The sequence below is a fragment of the Temnothorax americanus genome, unplaced genomic scaffold (genome assembly GCF_048541705.1).
Source record: "Temnothorax americanus isolate GAGA-0224 unplaced genomic scaffold, ASM4854170v1 Scaffold76, whole genome shotgun sequence".
Taxonomy (NCBI): Eukaryota; Metazoa; Arthropoda; class Insecta; order Hymenoptera; family Formicidae; genus Temnothorax; species Temnothorax americanus.
This window is the reverse complement of record NW_027509799.1, coordinates 600508-608739: the sequence shown is the minus strand read 5'-3', so window position 1 is coordinate 608739 and position 8232 is coordinate 600508. Positions and strand designations below refer to the sequence as shown.

The 8232-nt window shown below is 33.0% G+C and overlaps 1 long non-coding RNA gene across 1 annotated transcript; it reads left to right on the top strand.

The window, feature by feature from the left end:
- The first annotated feature begins 787 nt into the window (after positions 1-787).
- On the top strand, positions 788-7811 carry LOC143906778 (uncharacterized). The gene is made up of 3 exons (XR_013259663.1): positions 788-1775; positions 1858-2731; positions 5548-7811. It is a non-coding gene; the product is annotated as an uncharacterized LOC143906778 (long non-coding RNA).
- The last annotated feature ends 421 nt before the right edge of the window (positions 7812-8232 follow it).

The following is an 8232-nucleotide window of genomic DNA, read 5'->3' as shown; positions in this document are numbered from 1 at the left end:
TCTTAGTTGCTCATAATGTTCAATTCGATGCTAAACACTTGCTTCAAGCAATAATACGTCATTCCATGATAAACGATTTTAAATCTATCATTAGTGGATTTTCCGATTCTGAAATTTTGCTACGGAAACGATTTCCTGATCGAAAAGGAAAAGGACAGTTCAAATTATCAAAGCTAACTGAAGATTTGCTTCCAAAAAAGAATAATAATAATTTTCATGAAGCATTGTTTGACGTAGAAGTGCTAGAAAAACTTGTATGCTTATATATTTCAACAACAGATTTGCTTAACAACAGCAAATCTTATACTGAATCAATAAATAAAATAATAGGAGCTCGAAAAGTAGCAGAAATAGCACTAACCTTAGATGTTTTAAAGGGATAATTTCTGAAGGAATGATTAAAAAAATTGCTCAGGCCGGGATCACGTATAATACTTTACAGAATATTTATAAGCAAAAAGGCAAAATCGGGCTGAAACAATTTTTATCAGAAAAGTCGACCAATAAAAAAGTTTGCGTAACAAATAGATCGAAAATATTAAACAATATTATTAATTATGTAAAAGATCATGTTAACTAATTTGTATCTTATTCTACAATTGTTTCATTTAAGGTTTATATATGGTGCGTTTTCTACAACAAGCGACCAAAATCTCGTTCTGTTTTTTTCTTAAATATTTTATAAAAGATTAATAAAAATACAATGTATATATTACTTATATATATATATATATATATATATATATATATATATATATAGTACGTTATATTTGTTGTGCTCAACATTAACATAAATAAATTTATAGTTCTACACATACAATACCTATTATTTTACCTATTATAAAATAAATTAGTACGGTATAGAATAGGATATTGGCTGATCTGAACTACCTTCATGCAGTGTTGCCAGATCTTTACAGGTTAGGTGTTGTATGCGTCCACCGCTATAAGAAATTGTGTACTTTGCGTAACAATTGCTTCAAAACTAGATAGACAAGGGTTTTGTACTTTTGTAAGAATATTTTTACAAGTCTCTTTTGTTATCTCTTTGTTTTTCATCAAAATTGTATGAGTAGTTTGATCGCTACAATTACAAACGTGATATGGGAAGCCGTTTTCGTCCTACGATACATGTAAAAAGTGCTAAGTTTGACTTCCATTATTTCAACTTTGGTATAGTCAATAATTTTCTACTTGCACGTGTGTGTAGAGCGTGTTTACATTAATATGCTTTTCAAATTTTAAAAGATTCCTATGAAAATGGGTTTTGCGATACAACTACCTTAAACTCATTGTGAGCATACACAGTAAAGTGAACATACACATAAATTTGAAAATGAGTAACATCATACCAGAAACGCCAGAAACCGAGACTGACGGCCAACTAACACCTCAAGAAATAACACAAACTGCAAGAAACGCGATAGAAAATCTATTACCTTCAAAATCCAAAGACAAATATACAAATACATATAACAACTTCATACAGTGGACAATTACTAAAAAAGCGAAATCATTCTCAGAAAACACAATACTGGCATATCTCACAGAATTATCAAAAACACATAAGCCATCCATCTTATGGACAATTTACTCAATGCTCAAAACGACTCTAAATTAACAACAATATTAATATTAATAAATATGATAAACTCATTCCATTCCTGAAGAGACAGTCACAAGGATATATACCAAAAAAAGCAAAAGTATTAACATCAGAACAAATTCAAAAATTTATCAACGAAGCTGATGACCAAAAATATTTACTTTTAAAGGTAATGTATCAAATACAAACATAAACTTTTACATTAATAAAAACTTTATACAATCTGTACATATATACTAAATTATTTACAGGTAGTTATGATATTTGGAGTTTGTGGTGCATGCAGAAGAGAGGAACTCGTTAATATAAAAGTTAATGACATTGAACCATTGAAGACAAAGAAACTGTCTTGCTCGTTAAAATTTCACTACTGCATTTCTCGATTCAGCCATAAAGAAAATTGCGTTATTATATTCAGATATCACGATATTTATTACGAATGAATTATATTGAAAATAGTAATTTGTCCGGTTAAATTTTTTATAAAGACAAAAGTAAACAGTGTCTCTTATGACACAGTTAGGTACTATGGACTGCCATTTTCGGGATTTTAATCTCAGATTCAGACATCATAGCGGAAAATGTGACATTATAATTAACTAATAATACTGATATGAACAACAATACAAGATTCAATGACAAAAATATGATGTTACGTTATATTAACAAACGGGCTATTGATTCACTCAACTTTTACGAATTGGTATTATTATTATGCTATGTTAAAATCAGACGGTTCAAAGTATATAAATACTTGAATATCGTATCTTATAACTCCAAAAATCTAAAATTTTATGGATTTCAAAATTTATAGAATGTAATTTTATTTTACAGACCGTAATTGAAAAAGGAAGAAATTATTTTCGAGGAATCGAATCTAGCGGAAAAATTTAAGATCTTGTACGATATAATCAAATCGGTACTGATCAAATTATTCAACAAAATTTTTCAGATAGAAACAATCATCCAAATATGATCATTGGCCAAGCCACCTTGAATATAGAAATTTTGAAAAATATGACAAATGTTGATGCAGTCATATTACCGACATCGATCAAAGGTTGCAGACTTACAGCAGGTCTTGCGATGGCTATCAAAAAATGGAATCCAGATAAAAAAGTTATTGTAAGTAAACAAATGCATTTTTATAACAGCAAATTATAAAATGTTATTTTCCATTTCCATATATAGGCCATAATTAATCTTAAAAAGAAATTGTGCTTTAAAAAAAAATAAAAATTTTTGGAAATTTTAATTTCCATCTTTAGGAGGTCCACAAACTGCACATTCTGATTTTTTAATTGACTACGCGTTAGAAGAGAAACGATTTTCCATAATAAACTGAGTATTTCAGTAAAAGAGTATAATTAATATATAATAATGTTAATGGTCTGTTTATTGTTAAAGTAAAGCATACGTCTGTTATTAAATTTGCGGCCGAATTTCTGCTACGAGAAGGAAACGTCGCCAATTTTAATGCAGCCATTTTTACTGCAATTTTATCCGGTGAACTCGATGAGCTAAAAAAAAAGGTAGCCGCGGTCATATAAATCTAATAGCTTACTTTATAATTCGTTGATTCTGTAACGGCGCGTTTTACACGAGTTTCGTGACCATAAAGCACTCACCATCCTGTTTGTATTTAATGAGATTGTAATTTAGTAGTGTAATGTGTAATACATTATATATAAATACTTGTAATTATATTATTTAATAACATTATAATTTTTTGTGCGCGCCAGAGTGCCGAATACCGGTATTTGGCAAGACAAACTTGCTTGTTAAACTCATGACGAATAATCCAAGTTTCAAGCCTCGTGCTGGCCCCTCACACGCTTGAACAGACATCTTTACATTTCTAAATAGATCATTGACAAAAAGGAATTTTAAGTTATCTCTTGCACACATTTAAAATGCTTGAAATAAGGTCTTAAAATAAGAACGGATTATGAATATCGGCCATAGTAACTTAAAACGCGTATCAAATGATCGATGTAAACTGTAACTGTAACGTAAACGGTCTATGAAAATGTTGGAAGTACAAAAGATCGCTCGCTCGAACAGGAAGAATCGAACTTGCGCGACTCTCAAGACAGACTGCTTCGACTCGCTCGCTTCGCTTATATCGAAAATTCGAGAAAAGTTGGCAATCGCGATCCACCGAATACCATTTATCTAACCGCAAGATCTAATCCATCATCACCCTCATCTTATAGCAATAAACACAAGAGATTTCAACTTAGCGTGTCAACGTGAATTATAGTCTTATCCGATCAATGTTCGAGCTTAAAATTATAATCTAACATAAGCGCTCATCTCGCTACTTTTAAACATAGATCTTTTTTTTTGCCATTGTCAGAGTAAAAGCACCACAATCCATAACAGTTTATTGAGTGGTATTTGTAGCAAATATATTCGAAACTTTTTTAATGCTTCAACTATAGCAAGAACTTTTAATTCGTAGCTTATGTAATTTTGTTCTATCGGAGTTGTCTTTTACTGCTAACGTACACGGGGTGCATCGCATTGTCATCGCTACTTTGTTGTAAAAGAATAGCGCCATATTCATGAGACAAAGCGTCTCGGTTTCTGTTCCTATCTTATATGAGTTCAATACAAGCTTATTTACAAGTATTATCTTTAATTTATTGAACGCGCTTATTTCTAACGACTCGAATTTAAATTTAACTCTCTTTGAGAAGTAAAGAGGTCGTGCAATAATAGAATAACCGGGAATAAATTTTCAGAAGTAACAGAAGTTAAGTCTAAAAATTGCTGTACTTAACAAATATTAATGGGTGTCAGACAACTTCGTACCGCTTCGGCCTTACGTTCTGAAGAACAGATACGTCTATTTTTTATTATATAACCCAGTAATCGACCGGCGTTTGTAACAAATTACATTTCTTACAATTAATAATTAATATGTTTCTACTCGCCGTCTCCAGTACACGTTCAAATTTATCGATCTCGCTATCATAATCAAATAGTATTATCAAATCCACGTAAATAAGAACAACGCGGCTTCTTACTAATTCTTTAAACACTTTATTAACGAATTTTTGGAAAACAGCCGGTGAATTACATAAACCAAATGGTACTTTATTATTAAACTCATAATGCCCATTCGGTACAAACGTCGTATATATTTTACTCGGTTTGTCTGCACGTGGAAAAACTCATTCTTTAAATCGAAAGTATTAAACTCTAAAAATCGAAGAGTGATATAACGATAACGATAATGCATAACGAGTTACAGAATCGCAATCCTGTAGTCCTATTCTGTAACTCTAATATCGTTATCGTTACATTGTCGTTGCGCAGCTTTTTTCCCATATAGTACACTTGTGCATACGACAAATATAACGATAACGACACCGCCGTTAAGAGTTACAGAATAGAGGTACTGGGTACTTGCAGTCATGTTACATTGTGACGTCAAAGAAATGACACACTGAGAATTCTTGCATGTCATTTTTCGCCTCTGACAGACTAAGGCGAATTCGCTATTACATGACCGCGGCGAGTACCCAGGACTAAGGAGGAGTCTCACAGTTTTTTTTTCCAAAAAGGGAGAAAATAGTAAAAAACAAAAATTATGTTTACTTAATTAACTGTTAACTATTATATTTACTCAGATAAATTCTTAATCGTTTGATAATTGGTGTTATTCTGTGATGTTAATAACAACAGTGATATATGTATGATAACGATAATTGTTTAGCGGTTTGTACAAATGTGACAGTTTCTAAAAAGTGTAATAATTTGTCAGTTTTAACAGCAATAAGATGACAATGATAATGACGATTGTTTAGCGATTTACATGAATGCTGCTAAAAAGTGTAACAATTTCTTTTTTATTTGTCTTATATATCATTATCGTTGCATTCCGATTATCAACGATAACAATAAGTACTGATAGAGATCTTCTTAATTTAAAGGCTCTTCCAGGTTTGAACATACCGACGCGCGCGACGGAACAGAAGACGGAGGTGACGAAGATGGCGAAGTCTAGTTGAGAAACTGATGAAGGTGTTGTATTCGGTGCAGAACTGGCATACGGCATATTTTCAACAAATTCAACGAACACGTTAAAGGTGTCACCGTTGCGCTGATGAGCTTAAATTCTTTAAACTCTCATGGGATAGACCGCGATAAGCGATTATCTGCTCAATTTGCGACAGATATGTTCATGGGGAGCGCTCCAGTACACAGCAGGTTCTTCAGGGCTGTGCCGATGCAGAAGCGTCCACCAATCCGCGGGATATGTTATATTGCACCAATCCATGCGTCACCCTCAAGCGGTTTAAGAAATATTCGGCGACCATGCCGATTGAGACCGCCAGAGTTGTGACGAGTACGACGCGATATTGTATATATGATAGATTAGAATTTTCACCGGCATCTTCTAGGATACTAGAATGCGTCGCCTGGCGTTTATGAACCAGCTACACACTTGAAGGAATGACAGGCGCGTTTGCAAATGTAAAGCCTCTTTCTCGGCTTCGCTCGGATAGGCATTGAATTTATGATTCCAAAGCCAATCTTTTAAAATCATCACGGCTTTCCTCGGCAGTTTATCGCGACGTTTTCGGCTTGACGCATTTTGAACGGCATTTTGAACGGCATTTTGAACGCATTTTGAATTATATTATATCTTATTATATATTATGTAATAATATATATATAATATAATCAGAGTGAGTGCGATAGTCTAATTATATATTAAGTAGTAGCGAAACCACGCAATGAGATTTAGAGCGTATCTTTACATTTTGCAGCGCGTCTAATTGATTTACGACTAGCGGCAAAGGATAACAATCCTTAATATAATATGTTTTTACTTTGCACCAATCGTCGTCTTAACTCACGTTAACTTATATTCGTCCACTGATCATTAATACTAGAACTACCAATGGGACCAAAATGACTTTTTTTACTTTTTTTATAATTATTGCTCATTTTTAAAACATTACAGTTTCTGAAATTTCTCTGACTTTTATATATATATAGTAAAATATGCAGATAATTAATTTAAAATTATTTTTTTTTGTTTTCTCCTTTTGTCTTGTTTTTTCCTTTTTCTCTTTCTTTTTATTTTGATCCCTTTGGTAGAAATAAGTATAAATTAATCTTTGATAGTTCTAGTATTAAATCCCGTCTAAGACCTTAAAAGTTATATAGGATCAATAGTGTAATATTTATTATATATGAAAATGTTAGAAGTACAATAGATTGCTCGCTCATACAAGATGAACTGAACTTGCGCGACTCTCTATGTGTCCACAAGACTCATCGTGGAGCTTGCTGGCATACATATAAAAAGTATATACAGAATTCTGGAAAAAGATTTGGACAAACCTTCCGGCACGTCACGTCGTCTTCGTAGACTCAAGTAACGGACAGAGAAGGATAGAAATATAAGTAATAAAAGCTCAAAAGATTAAAAATTAGTTGGAGTATATAGAGCATAAAAGCCGTAACAAGGTGTTGACGTTAATAATTCTATATTTGAGTTAAAAATCTACAGACATTTCGGTTAAACATTATAGGACCAACCTCAGTGTCGAAATATAAAATTAGTCAATCGGTTAAAAAATTATCGCATAGTTGAAATAGCTGTATTGTAAGTGCACGACACTGTAAAATTATAATAAAATTTTTTCTATTTTATGTTAACGATAGAAATATTAACTGAACTCGACCAAATGATGTGCTCCATTATGGGCAATTTTTTTATCAGCGAGAGCAGGGAGGGCAATGTTAATAGAGTGCGCGCCAAGGGTCAATGCAAGACATTCTCTACAGACGTCTCCAGAGATATATCCGGAGCCTTTGAAAAGTACAAACCAAATATAAATAATTACATATTAAAAACTGAATAAAGAAGCAATTTTCTTGTTCAATTTAAATATATGTCTCCCACGTACGTTTGTCTTTCACATAGTTAATTTATTCCACCGTTTCACACTATGCATATTTTAATAAAAACCAAATAAAAAAAGTTGTTTTGTTCTATTTAAATATATGTCTACCATAATAAATAATTATTTTTTTCATAGTATACGCTAGAGCGATGTTTCTTTGCCAAGATACATTGTCTGTCAAATCTACATACACTGCTAACGCTAGAGCAATGTTTCCTTGCCACGATACATTGTCTGTCAAATCTTCATACACTGCTAACGCTAGAGCAATATTTCCTTGCCAATAAGATACATTATCTTTCAAATGTATATACACTGCTAATGCAAGAGCAATGTTTCCTTGCCAAGATACATTGTCTGTCAAATCTACATACATTGCTAACGCTAGAGCATATTTCCTTGCCAAGATACTGTTACGTACGGAAACTTTATATTTCCGACGACGCACGTTAAAAGTCTTGAAGGCTTAGACGACGCACGCTAGGCTCGGAATTCCGAGGAAACGGCCGGGGTTAGTGTAAATGTTTAGATTATCTTATCGGAGTCCGTTGAAGGGCTGGGGGCCAGATGGGCCCGAAACTACGCTTCTAGAATGTTCTAGAAGCTTCTAGAATACCTCCCCCCTTAAGACGCGTAAGAAAAAGGCGGGAATCTCGCGCGGGAGATTTCGGTATTTTTCGGGTATAAATAGGGCGGAAA